The sequence below is a fragment of the Pocillopora verrucosa genome, chromosome 1 (assembly GCF_036669915.1).
Source record: "Pocillopora verrucosa isolate sample1 chromosome 1, ASM3666991v2, whole genome shotgun sequence".
Taxonomy (NCBI): Eukaryota; Metazoa; Cnidaria; class Anthozoa; order Scleractinia; family Pocilloporidae; genus Pocillopora; species Pocillopora verrucosa.
This window is the reverse complement of record NC_089312.1, coordinates 7,070,600-7,086,428: the sequence shown is the minus strand read 5'-3', so window position 1 is coordinate 7,086,428 and position 15,829 is coordinate 7,070,600. Positions and strand designations below refer to the sequence as shown.

The following is a 15,829-nucleotide window of genomic DNA, read 5'->3' as shown; positions in this document are numbered from 1 at the left end:
GAGACAGTCGCACAGTTGTCTTTTCAAAATTGGCGCCGTGTAACTTCGGCTTATGTCCCTCGAGCTTTCAGATTATTCCCATTGAAACTAGCGGATTTATGACACATTCTATGCGCAATGCTCAGACTACTGTTATCTGTGACAATTCTGTGACAAAACTTCTAAAGTATGGATGATTTCACAAGTAAGTGCGATTTTGAGACAGAATTTCACAACTCTAGTTCAGTTTGGAGAATAGTCTTGGCTTTCACTGCTCGAAAGATATATTTATTGGGAAATTTATTCGTTATGGCTGAGGGAAATAAGCCATCTGTACCCAAGAAAAAGCATTCAACGGATCGAGGTCCACAGTTCTCGTTCAACATAGAAGTTCCTCGAACTCAGGAGAGCAGACTTCTCGGCATCAAAGACCGCATAAAGATGGCCAAAGGCTCGTTGAATCTTACAAAAGCGACGACAAGCACACAGAATGCAGATTCGATGGAAGCTCTTCTGTTAGCTTTTGAGGAGAAAATTGAGAGGAAATGACTGACATCGAGCGATTTGAGCTTATCATCAACGGGAAGTCCGAAATACACCATCCACAACTGCACGGTTTTCAATTCCTTAAGCTTCTTCCACTCCATCTTCCCGTATTTCTTTGCCTTTTGCTGATCCTTTTTTTCCAATTTCTCCTCCACAAGCAGAACGTACGCCACAAAGAATGCAAATCGCTGCATCTTCAGCAGAGAACGACTCCTTATACATGTATCTCTGCAGTGAAGAATCTCCGCGAACTCTGTTTTCTTTTTTCTCTAATACGCTAACGACATCATGTTGTTATTGTGGAAAACCCCTCGCTTGTGAGTCACTTGTCTTCGATAGACAGAGTCATTTAGTGTCAGTGAAAATTTCATGTGTTGGTGGAGATTCTTTCAAGTGGTTCTCCTCCCCTATCATGGGAGGATCTCCTCCTAAGTACTATGTAAATTTCAGGTGAGCACTCTTTTATTTTTGCTTGAAATTTACTGAAATTTGTTATCTCGGTATTTTACATTTTTTGTTTTTTGTAACTGGTCACTTCTCTGTCTCTCTTTCATAGATTGATTCATGGAGTATTGTCCTGTGGCTTGACAGAGAGAGAATACACAAGTTTCTGTCAAGCAGGCAACATTGGGTCAGAGGGAAAAAAGACCTCCAACACAGGTTAGCAATGCACATGTTCAGATGCTCTGAAAATCATGCAGTCTTTCTCCTTGCAAGGAGAAGGCAGTCAGCAGCAGTTTGCAGGTTGCTAAATCATGAATGTTTTACCAAGATAGCTCAAACTGACTAAACTGTTCCTTCTTTGGTTTGTGCCTTACCAGATACAATTCTAAAATAATTCTATTTTTAATCACTTCAACAGTCTTGGAAAAGCTCAGTTACTTGACAGTCGTGAAGAGGGTCTCCAATGAGTCGATGTTGGCTGCTCAAGAACAAGTGAAGAGTAACCCTGCATATTCTGTGAATGGAGAGGTACAAATTGTCATTTTAATTTCATTTTGTCTTTGGCCACATACTTATACACCTGCCATACTCGGAATATATTATGTAGACTGACACATACAAATATATAAAATATTATATCAGATTGTAAACCTTGAAAATATCTGTGAGTAGAGAAATGTGACCATTTTTATGTCATGATTTCTACCATTTCTTCCTACAGTGTGTTATAACAGATGCAAGGCATGATTCCCGTCAATCAGCAGCACACACAACAGTGTCAGCCCTTTCTTTCTTGTAAGATGGTTTCTACTTGATCTCTTTGTATGATATGTTGAACCTCAGGTATGTTCAACACCATTCCTAAAATTATTTCATTTGCACTGATTATCTTTAGGACCAAAAAGGTGTTAGCAGCTGTCAACTGGAGTAGGGCCAATGAAACTTCAGCAGTAAGCCGTGAGGTCCCTATGACAAAAGAGCTGCTGACTTATCTCTCTGAGACACAAGGTATGATAAATTTGCATCCTCAATAATATCATATCACATATGTAATACAAATATGGAGATCAGAAGTATCTTTTATAATGCAGCTAAAGTAATTCTTTTTTCATGGTTCCATGTTGCAGAGGTGGCATATGACTTTGTATTACAGCTAAAAATATGGATCTTGTCAAAAGGAATGCTTAATTCCTTGGACTCTTGGCATGGTGCTCAGTACACACTTGTATTTTTTGGCTCATTTTGTCTTGACGATTATGACTATTTCTTGAAAGTTAGTATTTAATTAGTATTAATATTTTTTTATTTTTATTTTCAGGTGCAAAGTCTGTGACTAAAGTAATGAAGGAAGTTGCCTCAGGGGCCCAGAGGGATGAGGGCTCAAAGTAGTTTTTTGAATTGTTCGACAAAGGTAAGATATCTCTCTTATGAGAGTCATCAAAAGCTATATTCTCTCCACAATTATCTGCAGATGTCAAATTCCTTCTTGATATAAGATGAATACAATGGAATATAATAATTGTGAATATTTTACAGCGAAAAGTACAAGGACTCTTGTGTACTTCTGCATGAAGAACAGTCCACCCAATGAAGAAAAATTTCAGGGTACACTGTTGAATGTAGTTGACCATTACCAGGTAATTTGAGTGACTGTTTCTTGAGAACATAGTGTGTTGTTTTCATTTCTGTAAGTACCTTTTGTTGTGTTATTCTAATAAGATATGACATGATCATTACCTCAAAGATTGCACATATTTCTTTAATAATGGTGAACAAGAGACATTATACTTACTATAATTATTAGTACTGATTTATTAATCTATTTTTCTATAACTTGGTGTATTTATTACTCAGGGAAATCATGTCAGATGCCATGCAGAGTCACGGTGCAAGCAGAATGGCTATGTGATGAGCAAAAAACTTTTAACTAAACCTGAAGTAGTAGCTGCATGCTTATGTGGTTAATTCTGCACAATTACTTTGGCACTTTTTGGATTCACTGCCTTCTCTTGCTCATTGACTCATTTGTCTTTCAGAATGAAAATGTGAATCGAGAAGCATCGTCTCTACAGATGCACCAACATACCAGGCATCTAAACCGCTTGGCAGAGACCAGGGTGCTTACTTCAAAGACATTTAATTTCAGAGAAACTATCTGGTCTACCTTTTTTAATATAAACAAATGATGTCTCTTTTGTTTTCCATTGCACCACAGTTTCTGAGATAATTACAACTAGGAGCCAGCTGTTCAGTATTAATATGTGAGGTCATTAGAGAGGACCAATTCTAACAACTGCTGGTACCAAGCAATGAAAACATGAATATTAGGTTTGACACAAGGTATTTCCAAGCAGACTCATTCTTTGTTTCCTCTTGTTACTTTTCTTTGCACTGTATATCTTTTCCTAACCTATAGGAAAGTCACCATAATTTGCTGTGTGGACATTGTAAAATGGACCATAAAAAATATTGAGTACTTGGGCTCTCTTTGAGGTGGGCATTTATATGAGAATTTTATTATTCCCTTTTATGCCCCATATAGGCAATACCAGGAGGGCTAGGAAATCTTGACCTCACATCTTTTAAAACACAATTGGGCATCCTTTCCCGCACTGCATTAACGTGGTCCCCCAGTTCGACTTTTCTAGCCTGGTAAAGAGGGTCTTTCCAGAGCCCACATTTGTTCAATGCTCTCCAGTACGTCTTCTAATCTTTTCTACGTCGCACGTTCATGTTTAATTGACACGTATGCCCATGGTGTAGCATAAAATATCGCAATAAATATAACTTGTAGTTCTAAAGAAATAACTCCTTTCAAAACATTCTTAGGCAGGACAAAACATTCTTAGGCGGGACAAAACATTCTTAGGCAGGACAAAACGTTTCGTAGGTGTCACGCAAGGCTGCATTTCGGAAAATGAAGGCATCAAAAGGAAGCAGTGGTAGACATGAACTGTCGCGTCATACGAAAAAATATGTGGTTTGAAAGTATGTTCTAACTAGTATTTCCTAGTTCGAAAAAAATCTGCAACTAGTTACTTCTGGAAAATTATTGTGTTACGCGAATGTTTCGATCTTGGCAATACATTATCACAGTGATTGTTGGTATCGAACTGTAGTTCAAGTTACCTTTCTAATGTATTAAAGATCATTCAGTATTGTTGTAATCATATTATACTTAGATTTAAAAAAAAAGAAAAAGAAATCGCGCCATTTGTGGAGGAAGCCCGTACAGATGATTCATTTGGCGACATCGATGCCTAGACATGTCTAAGTGAATCGGTGGTTGGCGGCGGTTCACACGCGCGCTCCAGAACTTCGCCTGCAATGGTAGCTCTGCTTTTATTTTTCTTCCGTTGGGTTAACAGTACTTCCCCTTCGCATTATTGAAGAAATGCCTTGAACATTTCTTCATCTTTTCTTTTTATTCTAACGGTCATCTACATCCAGTATTTTAAGAACAGACATGAAATTAGACCATGGCAATTTTAGGCGATGGCGAAGCGAATCATTTCGAATTTCAAATTTACCGCCACAAATGAAGAAGGTTTCGGTCGGAGGAAGGTAATACAAACCTCCTAAAATTCTTCCATTGTGATGAAAACGTAGAAATTTACCGAGAAATGTGCCTTTGGTCAGTGCCTTGCATTGGCTGCAGCTCAAGCTGTTTTGGAGTTCTGTATGCCGCGACGGTTGATTGACAAATGATTCAGAGGTACCTAAGGCACCTCTCCTTTTATGGCGCGCCTTCGTGTAATGATTGAAATCGGATTTCTGGTTAATTATAACACTGTGAGTTGATTGGGTGATGATATGGTCGCAGTAAATTAGATTAGCGTAACGCAATTTGCATCCATACCACCATTTTCTTTTTCAAACAGTGGGATTTATAATAATCTAAATGGGATTTCTATTAACATTTGAAACTGTATTTCGGAACATGTGCGAGTGGGGATATAGGATTTGAATCCTGTCACCTCAATCTTAACAATTTTAATGCTTCAAGGATGTGATAGGATCTCTCTTAGTCCCTTACAAATATGCGTGGTGCAACACGAAAAGGATGTTTTTTCACTAACAACTCTTGCAGCCTGACAAAAGGAGTAGTCAATTACCACGCAATTTCTTGATAATGCTTTTGTGTAAAAATTTATAGCTTTTTTAATACTTTTTCCTAAGAACAACTCATTGTAACCAGTCATACAGATGTGCTCGCATATGCAAACAAAATAGATGCCAGAAAAATGCGGAATTGGTCACCAGCGATAGTTAAGAGGACATCCGTGCAAAAATCAAACAAAAACGACATACTTATGGCAAGGGTCAAAAATTCAAATTGTCTCAATTTTTGCACGCAAGTAGACCCTAGTAAGACAATAAAGGCTGTGTATTTTTTTCCTCAAATGTATTTTAATTTTCGAGAAAAACGAACTTTTCGCTTTCACCCTCTGGAATCGATGAATCGGGTCATAACAGGTCGAAAATTGAACACTTTCGCTCGCTTTGCATTTCAAAGATATTACTCTTTGTATTCTCTAAAATGTAAGTTATGTAGGAATTGGTTGTTTAGAAGCTTTTGGCCATGCGAAAAAGCAATGTGCTCTCTTCCGTTACAAAAAAATGTCGGTGAAGAAAACCTCTTTGTTCACCATGTGCCATAATTCAGAATTCAAAAAAATTACGTATGTAACTTAAATGACGTAAAGTTTTCTTTGGGCAAATGTTTACTCGCGACGCAGGAAACTCTAAACTAAGTAGCATACGGAAGACATAAAATCACGCAATATGTTGATTGCGTGACCAAAGAGTTAAGGAGCATTCCTGCCTTTGAAATGACTTCGGATCGAACAGTAGAACTTTTTCAGAAACAAACGACATAGCTATAACCAGTTTTGTTCAATTACTTTGCCTTTTATCATTTGAAGTTTGTTTCTGAAGAGATGTTCCGTCATCGTTCTGTCTAGTACGATTATGCACCAGTGCCAGTAATGGTATACGATTAAAAACTTTGCTGTTCTCTTACATAAGAATCTTAAGTTTCTGCCCATTGTTTAACTTTCTCTATGTGCTTATCCATGCCTTTTAACTAGCACTCGATAAAAACCAACAGAGTTTTCAAAGGGAGGTTTTTGCAAGAGTTAGGTGGACTAAGTGAGGGCTTGCATAACCCAATTAGCATAATTGCAGTCATGGTCGCTCGACGGTCATTTTTTAAAATAAGCACAATTACGTGAAAAAGCAAAAAGAAAGTCTAAATATCCATTCGGCTCTGATTTTGCCTTTATTTTTACCCAAGTTGATTTTTTCTGCTGAAGTGAAAACAATTTTTAATTACCGCAATGTCTGTTCGCTTTGTGACGTATAGGCAAGAAAATTAAATTTACAAAACTTACTGATTAACCGCGAAAGATTCAATATCGCTTGTCTTAACTGTCACTGCTCTTAACAGCAAATAACCTATTCGGCGCTTCTAAAAAATTTCAGCTTCTTTATTCGGTAAAAACACAGTTGCGAAACTGTGTCAGCAGGACTGTACACCAAAAAATTCACAACTAACGGCAGCTGCAGGGACCATCAAACATTGTCATTCATTCCCCATTTGCCTGACATTGGCAGTCCATGACAAGGCTTGTTAGAATATCGACATACGGCTTCTTCCTCTTAATGTCGACCTAGGAATTATCGAGTCCGAAAGAAGTACAAATGTCATTTAACACTTTGATTGAAAAGTTTTAAAGCTTAGAATTCTTAACTAGATCACAAATGCTGTAATCGTTGTACAAGATTGGATGTGCGTGCTGAATAGATATCACCTTTTTACTCATTGCTTGTAGCTGGCTCTCCTTTTCTGCTCTCTTTGTCTTTGACCTCTTGGTGGTCGAGACTTCGCTTTGAGGCCAGGCGAGAAAAAAACTTGCCTGCTTGGAAGAAACTCAGAGCAGTCAAATAGCTGCTCGCCGTTTTCGTCTTTCTCAGACCTCATTAATCTTGAGACACTTGCAGCATCTGCCTTTTGTCCCGTTTGTTCTCCAGTTTGAAACTTGGCTATCAAGTAGTTCTTTTGCATATCAGTGAAACGAGTATTGCGAGAACGACTCTGCTTCCGGGCCCATCCCATTTCAAAAGAAGCTACAGACGATGACGGGTGGATTCCGTGTCCAGCATTTGTGGCACAGCACTCGGTCCCTTCTCCAGTCTAGAGGCATACCCTAGCACGGCCCGGTCATAAAGAGTTTCATATTCAAGAACATATTTGTGTCTCCCACATTCGAGAGCTTCTGTAATGACGAATGGCGTTGATAGGACTTAATGCAACCCTCTTCCGAGCAGAAAAAAATATTTTAGTTGTGGAATCGCGCGATTCTTCACTTGAATCATCGGTACCTTCATCAGTGCTGTCTTGGTACTTTTGAGATGTTTTAGCAAACTCAGATCGTCTCGGCTTGATAGGAGCAAAATTAGCTTTTATGTTTTCGCTTGCTAACTGCATTCAAGAACAACTCATTGTAACCAGTCAGACAGATGTGCTCGCATATGCAAACAAAATAGATGCCAGAAAAATGCGGAATTGGTCACCAGCGATAGTTAAGAAATTATAGTGAGGTAACTGGTGAAAATTGATTCTCGCCGCTGCTTCACTCACACACTCTGAAACCCATGTCACTTTCTTTTACTCTCATAGTATGGCTGTAAAAGAGTTTGAATACGCTTATGCTCATCTTTTATTGATAAAAGTAGAAATTTTCTTACTCTAACTGGAGCAAGAAATCAAAGGACGAGCTTATCATCGGAGTTAACGAGAGTGCATTGTAAATAACGAAGTTTCAAGGTCTTATCCGAAACGATCGTTAAACATTAAATTATGAATCGAATGTGTTACTTACAGCTCAGTCAACTCGAAGTTGTTATTAAAGACTCCAGGTGGTAGCTCCTTGATTTGGTTTCCACGTAACAACCTAACAAACGCACATATAATTGAATATAAGATCTCACCTTAATGGACAAACATAATTCCCAGGTGAGTCTAGGTTAATGTGTCCTTTTGAACATTTCTATTTAAATTTGAGTTAGTTGAATTAAACTGGATGTGGGTCAAAATATCATTTAATATATGTTGTAAAGCCCCTTAATGAACAAAAATGTAGCGAATTTGAGAGCGAGGCAAAGTTCAGAGGTTCGAAGAATGGTTTTTTTCAGTTGCATTTTCGACAACTGCTAAAATTTTAATAAAGGGGTAAGTTTCTAAAGAAACTGGTGCTGCGTCGGTGGGAGAGTATAGCAGGTAATTTAGTGTAAACAACTGGGTTGAAAACGTAAATTAGCCACCGTAAAGGGTAAAAAAGCTGACGTTTCGAGCGTTAGCCCTTCGTCAGAGCGATTGGTCGCTCTGACGAAGGGCTAACGCTCGAAACGTCAGCTTTTTTACCCTTTACGGTGGCTAATTTACGTTTTCAACCCAGTTGTTTACACTAAATTACGTGCTAAAATTTTAGCTCATCTGCATGTATCATAGCTTTATTTGATTTTCAATGCAGCCGATTGCATGGACCAGTGGGCAATTAAAATTTGGAACCGAGTTTTGGTAAATAAACGATAACATTTGTTTGATTTTGATCTCAATGTTACGAACAAACAATGTGTTCTCAAAGTGGGAGGGGGGAAGTGGGAAGGAGGAGGTTGGAATTTGCTGATTTTGCTATACTTGTTAACTTCAAATTTCTTTTCGATTGGCTGAGTTCTGAACTCTCCATCTTCCGGTAAATTGCGTCTCTCTGAACCTTTTTCGAAACTTGTGGGATTGATAAAATTTTAATAGAAATCCCATCCCCACTGATAGCAATGGAGATGGAATTTCTATTAAAGATACGAAACCAACCCTTGGCAAATATACCAGTTGGGACGCATGGACTTGAGGGTAATTAAAATTTGAGACCAAGATTTAGTAAAGGGGGTAAGTTTCTTAAGAAACTGTGGTGCTGCGTCTGTGGTAGAGTATAGCAGGTAATTTAGTGTTAACAACTGAGTTGAAAACGTCAATTGGCCACCGTAAAGAGTAAAAAAGCTGACGTTTCGAGCGTAAGCCTTTCGTCAGAGCGATTGGAGGAATTTTGGGTTGTGTGTGGGTTTATATGCAGAAAGAGGAGCTACGCTATTGGTGGGAATATGGTGACAAGAAAACAAGAATAAATTAGTTGAATAAAAAGCGCTCGTTGATACCGTGGGATTAAGAGTGCCGATTTGGAAGATAAATTTTTGTTCTGGTGTTTTGCGGCTTTCCGAACTACCAAGATGTAAGGAAAGGCCACAAACTGCCATATGTTGTAATGAATGATAAGGAAGATTAAAGTGTCTAGCGACTGGTTTGGGTGCGCCCTTGTCATTTCTTTCCACGTCGCGAACGTGTAAAGGTGCAAAGTACAAAGCCAATGACCTTAGTTGCCAGTCATTATTTATAGCCTGAATGGGCGGAGGCGAGGAGGCAGAGGATTTGGGTTGTGTCGCGATAAAATTTAACTGATCCCCTGTATGAGTCGCTACAAAAAATGTGGTTTTGTGTAAGGAGAAAAACTCCACGAAAGGTCAATGAATTTAAATGATATTTTGAACGATTGAAATCGGATTTCTGGTAAATTGCAAAACAGTGATTTGAAGATAAAGGTAAAATTGTCCTTCAAAACAACATTTTTTAAAATTTTCAGGACAGGGGGTTGCAGTCAACTCCCGCAGTTTTCGTCCACGGAAGATCCACAAAGAAATTGTAAAAAGCTCATTAATATGTTCAAAGGTTGGTGCGAGCTCAATGGTTGGTAAGACAGCGAGCCTCCTGCCGAAGAAACGGCAGAAGAAGCGGACCAAAGGCTAAAGTGGCAGGCAAAAGGCAAAGCTTTGGCAGCTTTCCGTTCCTCCATCGCTGGTAACGAAGAAGCCGAAAAACGTTCAGGGGAGGAGTATGAAACTGATCTCCTTAAGGTTGATATCAAACCAGAAATATATGCCCAAACTGTCTACAGCACTTCACAACATCCAATAGGTGAGGCCCTAGGGCGTTAATTGTCCAGCCCCTTGGAACTGGGTGTGACTAAGGGCCTAAGGAAATCAGTCATGGTGCAGTTAGACACTACCTCCACATGCAACACACCACCAGATAGAATTGCTCAATCGTTGATCCCTCTAGGGCAGAAGAAAAAAACTATCTCACCCACAGCAAAGCAACCTTATTCGCCTATGACAACTCTTAGCTATGGTGAAGCTTTTCTTTGCTCGAAATTTATTTCTTTCGTATTATATGTTTTATTTATCAAGCAAGTTGATATTTCGGTACCGCTAAAGTAGATGCGAATAATATACACAGGAAGAAATATCAAGAATCCGTAAACGGAAACGTGGAAGAAATATGTGAAAACGTTGCGGAAACACGATTCTCAACACGCGTTTCCGCTGTCGGTTTGGCGACGTTTACTCGTGTTTCCGTTGCTGCAGTCACAGCGGAACCGTACCACATTTTTACATGTTTCCGTCAGGTTTCAGTTGAAGGAAAACAAACAAATGTATCCGCAAGTGTAACTTCATGCTAACATGTGCGGAAACACATAGTAACGTGGCGGAAACATGAAATTTTTATATTTCCGTCGACGTCAACATACCTAAACGTTCGTGGAAATACAAGGTCACGTTCCGGAAACACGTTTTTCTCTTGTTTCCGTTGACGTAATCAGACAGAACGTCGACGGAAATACTGGGTAACTTTTCGGAAACAGATTTTTGTCTTATTTCTGCTGACGAATTCAGATCTAGAGTGGACAGAAACACTTTTTTTTTCTTGTTTCCTCTATTTATCGGACTCTTTCAGCACTCGTTATTCGTGATCTTTCTTTTTCATTACAGGACAGGTAAATATGTTCTGATCGTGCGGTTTTATATAACCCCTACCAGACTTTTATACCGTCCGTTTGTGAAATCTATGCTCCGCACTATGTACAATCACATATATACAAGAACTATATTTTCTTTACAGCTTCAATCAATTTATTTTATTCTTCTTCTTTTCTTCAATCGATCGACCGGTGACAATTTTTATTATATGAAAAGTACGTATATATTCGCTCGTCGTCCTTGTCATTTGAACATAACATACCTGAAATTCCTTACTTAACAAATGAACATCAGGAAAAACATACAGCTGGTATTTATGAAATGTCAAATGTTCTGAAAATGTATAGAATTGGTCGCTGCGGACAGCCCAACGAGGGCCGTTAGTTGGGTGAGGGCGTGGTGATTCATCCTCAGTCCGGTTGACACGTGCACTAGTACGACGTTGCTTCTCAGTCAGTAGCAGAAAGCGCTTTGGTATGGAATAATCAAACAAGTTGTGCGTGCGTACAGTGATGTATCTGATAAGATATTTTCAGGGCATTAAGCTCGTAGATTATCAAATAAAACCACTCGTTACATCTCTCGGGTAGAACGTGCGCTATGATTAGTCCATTTAGCGCGCCGTATTTCATTGCATGGTCCGCTAAATTCAAAAATTTGTTTTGATCGCCAAAATATCGCTTCAAGATAAATTTGAACCGGCTTAAGGAAAAGTTCGCCAACGAGGAAATAGAGCAAAACTTAGAAGCAGATATCCCAATCTTTCGAGTCGGATTCTTCGAGTTTTTCTCGGTAGGACAAGCGGCAAGAAGAGAAATACGACTATCTACGACGAACATAATTCGGGTCGTAAAGCAGATTATTCCATTGCAGCCGAAAGGTCGTCGAATACTTTGAAAAGTCAAAATACGAGTACAAAAAGTTTGTAGGGTTTTGCGAACAGCAGTTTGATGGAAATTCTAATGTAATAAGCATACCTGCTGCTGCTCTCGATAAGCTCCTAGGCAAGTTCTTTAAAGGTGTCGACAAGCAAAATGACAGTATTTTGAGCTTTCAAATTGCATATTGGAGTTATCTTCGTCTAAATCGTCTCGTTTTTATTGCTCCTAAAGCTCTAAAAAGTAGGTTCAGCTCTCAAGCGAGTCCATGCCTTTCTTTCATCGCGTCAACAAACACCGACTCAATGTAAACCCGTCTTTAATCTTTTTGTTCAGTCTGCACCGAGTAATCCACCCTGCAACTTATATGAAAACGCCACAAATCACCAAAAATCGGAAACTAATCGAATTGATAAAATTCATTCATTCGTTTGACGTTGACACTGACATTGAACAAAGTTAGCCGTTAGTTCGCACTCTCTACACAGAAACGCGTTGTGCTTTGCAGATTTCAGGAATTGAAAAAAAACTCTCGACAAGAGTGTTACTTATAGAACGTTTTATCTCACTTCCTTACAGTAAACCTTGGTATACTTAAACTGCTGCTTTCGTGTAATTTTGCATTATTCTAAACTATGCATGGGTAATAAACGAATATTTTGAACTTTTGACCCAAAGTCCAGTTTTTATTGGAAGCTTATAAAATATTCTCGTGCTTAGGATTTGACGCTCGTTAATCATCACTGGCTGTTCCGCTTGAACTTAAATCTTTTTCCCTTCTATTTGAATCAAGAGATATAGTAAATATCGTACTAACTTTGTTTTTCGCGGTCCGTAGTGCAAGTTAAAGAACCTCGTTTTTCCCGTGCACTTCGCGCTTGTGCCATAAACCCAGCGGAAAAAACTAGGTCTGTATCTTACAGTACGGCCCTCGAACTCGATTAGTAAAAGGTATGCATGATGGAAATTAGTACTCTCGAATTGCTTTGAACGCGAGCAAGCCTTGATTCCCTAAATTAAAACCGATTCATACACGATGAACGAGTACGATTTCAGTTCCCCAAGTATACCAAAAGAATGGTTGCGACAAAGAGAGGCACTTATGATGCTTGCGAAAACGATTACCAACATCGCAATCCTGTCTAATCGGCGATTCGTTCAATTTTTTTCCATTTTCCTGGAGCAGTTAGACAAAAGCTGAGAAGGCAAAGGTGGAAAGGGTTATGTCATCGAAGTGCGTCGTTCGTGTAGAAGAAAGACAGCTATGTGTACAAGAATAAACAAGAATAAAAGAGAGATCTTGGTATTCCTTTACCTCGTCCGTTTTGACTTTCTTCAAAGGCTGCACTTAAGCCACATATACATGAACACCCTCTTGTTTGAACTGAGTTGTTACCAAAGATTCCACACAACCATCGATGAATAGGAATTTATCTTTAAATGATATATGAGCGGCGAGTCCCTGACAAATCGGTGGAGTGGTACTCAAATGAATAAAAATGTCTTACAATCCAAACGGCAACGACGCGTCCACATTGTACACAGTCTTTACAAAAGATGATTTGGGAATTTGTATCTCCTGATTTACTGAATGGTTTGAAGAGGTGGTGTCGTCTTATTCGAAATTTGAATCCATTGGCAGAACCAATTTTTCAACTGCGGAGGCGATTTCCACGATCGAAGTTTTCAACTATCTGCTCGCTAAAATCCCCCGATTCTTCGAAATATTTTTAAAGTTCTGCCACATTGACTGCGTTAAAATCGGTTCTTATTTTGTTTACGCTTTTTGCTACATTCTTCGCATCTACTTTGGCGGTAGATAAATAACAACTTGCTTGATAAATAATCAAACATATTACACAACAAAGAAATCAATTTTGTGTATAGAGAAGCTTCACGACGGTGGAAATTATCTACAACAAAATGTCGAAGTCCTTACACGGGTCGTGGGTAGCTGACCCAATTTCCGAGCTTTCGCGGTTTGTTTACAACAAAAGCGACGTGACATTACACTATATCGAACGCCGAAAAGGTAAATTCCCCGTTTTGAGGACATTTTGCCACAACTGAATGGTGCAAATTATTTTGTGGTAGCTGATGCGATATCTGGTTTCACCAACATTCTTTAGATCACTAATGAAGCTTAGCCACAATCTCTCATACTCCTTTTGGCTGGTACTGGTGGCGACGTCTGCCCTAGCGAGTCTCTAGCGAAACGAGGACTGTCAAACGAGACAGCAGTAAGCCCTGGCAGGAATAAAAGGTCTCTGTAACATTGCGGATCGTGTTCTTAAATATGAATGTGGAGTAACACAGGAGGAGGCGGAGAAAGATCATGATGAGAATCTTCGCAATTTCCTGCTGCGAATGCAACAAGTGGAACTCGAGCTCAACCCAGCCAGGTAGAAGTTTAAAACCCCAAAAGTGATTTTTACGGGATTCCAGCTCAACTTCAAGGCGTCAGCCCAGCCCTAGCAATAGCAGAAGCAATTGTCAGTATGCCGAATGCTGAATTTTCTGGCAAAGTTTTGTCCAAACTTGAGTGATGGGGTCAAGGCTTTAAGAAAATTCACCTACAAAGACGTTCCCTTCCAGTGGACTGACTCACATGGCAAAGCTTTTGTTGAGTCCAAGAAGCTTATCGCTCAGGGCCCTGATTTGTGTCATTTCAGTCCTCAGTTGCCTATACTACTTCAAGTGGAGGTGTCTAGTGTTGGCGTTGGTGGAGGGTTCTGGAAAAATGTGAACTCGTCGGAATAGGAAAAAAACTGTCTGATGAAAAGCGGAAGTGGTGCAAGCTAATATTTTAAGTCTCTCTACTATATTTTGTACTGCTTAGGTCGGGTACAGTACATGATTATATGAACCGAAAAGAAAATGGGCGGAAGAAAAACTTTCCCAGGCAAAAGACAACAGAGCAATGTGTCTTTGTATTAAAGAAAATTTGCCAAAGCTCATTCCAAGTAAATATTACATGAGTGTAGATGCGCGATGGAAACATGCAACAAAGGGGTTTCGGAGAAGTTTCCTTTTGTTTCCCCTGACGTCATCAAGAGATTACGTCACCGGAAACACATGTTGCTTTCAACTGAATACTGGCGGAAACATGTAGAAAAGTGAACCGGTTACGATGTGTCGACGGCGACGGAAACAGAAGAAGACATCATGATTTTCTTTACGCAAGCACGTGTCAGCCGTAACGATTCCGCAATAGAAACAAAGGTTTCAGCAACTAAGAATTAAGAAACCCAACAAAGTCCAGTAACTTGCTGATACTCGTTAAATATTTACGAATAAATGTAAATCCAATCGTCTCAGCAAACGCATTTAATGAGTTGTAGTTGACTGATTTCGTGTAATTTACACGCATTTCAAACTCACACTCGCAAATGCGTATAGAGTTTGTGGTCAGAGGTTTTTTTGACACCCTTGTCATGGAGAAATAACTATTTCTTCATTTTCACGTAAGCCCATCGGTAATTTTTTATCATTATATCATTTTCTTTTTTAACGTTGAAAAGTTCAACTCGAAGTCAAACTCAAATTATAAATCGGTCTCGAAAACCAAACAACAAAAGGAGGTAGATTGTATTCCTCTAACCAGTCTTGACATATACGACAATTGAGATCGGATTTCAGGTAAACATCAGAACCGCGACTTTAGGATAATAAGTTGATTTTTGTGATTCTGAAAAACACATGATTTCGAGAAAAATTTATGAAAGATTAGATGACTGCAACATGCTGAGGCACTGAACGAACCCAAATAGAAGAATAAAGCGATAATTTAGGTGATCATTCGACATCTTATCTGCTGTTTATGCTGTTGTTATGGAAATAGTTTTCTCGTTGTTTTCCCATTGGAGAGGCGAGAGGATTCTGTTTTCCTCCTTGTGTGGCTGATCTTTTTCTGTCCTGGAGATGTCTGTCAGAGTTTTTCGATTGCAAATTTCGAAAAAGATATTTAAACGCTTGGCACAATTAGAGAATTTTGGTTTAGCGCACTTAGTCTGATATTAAAAGTATACTGAGTAACTGCAAGTGGTGCATACCAATGAAACGGGAAGCCTGGGGACTCGTAGTATTGTGCGATTTGTTTAATATTTGTG

At 39.1% G+C, this 15,829-nt stretch overlaps 1 pseudogene; it reads left to right on the top strand.

The window, feature by feature from the left end:
* The first annotated feature begins 420 nt into the window (after nt 1-420).
* LOC131779481 (uncharacterized) lies at nt 421-2,878 on the top strand (annotated as a pseudogene).
* The last annotated feature ends 12,951 nt before the right edge of the window (nt 2,879-15,829 follow it).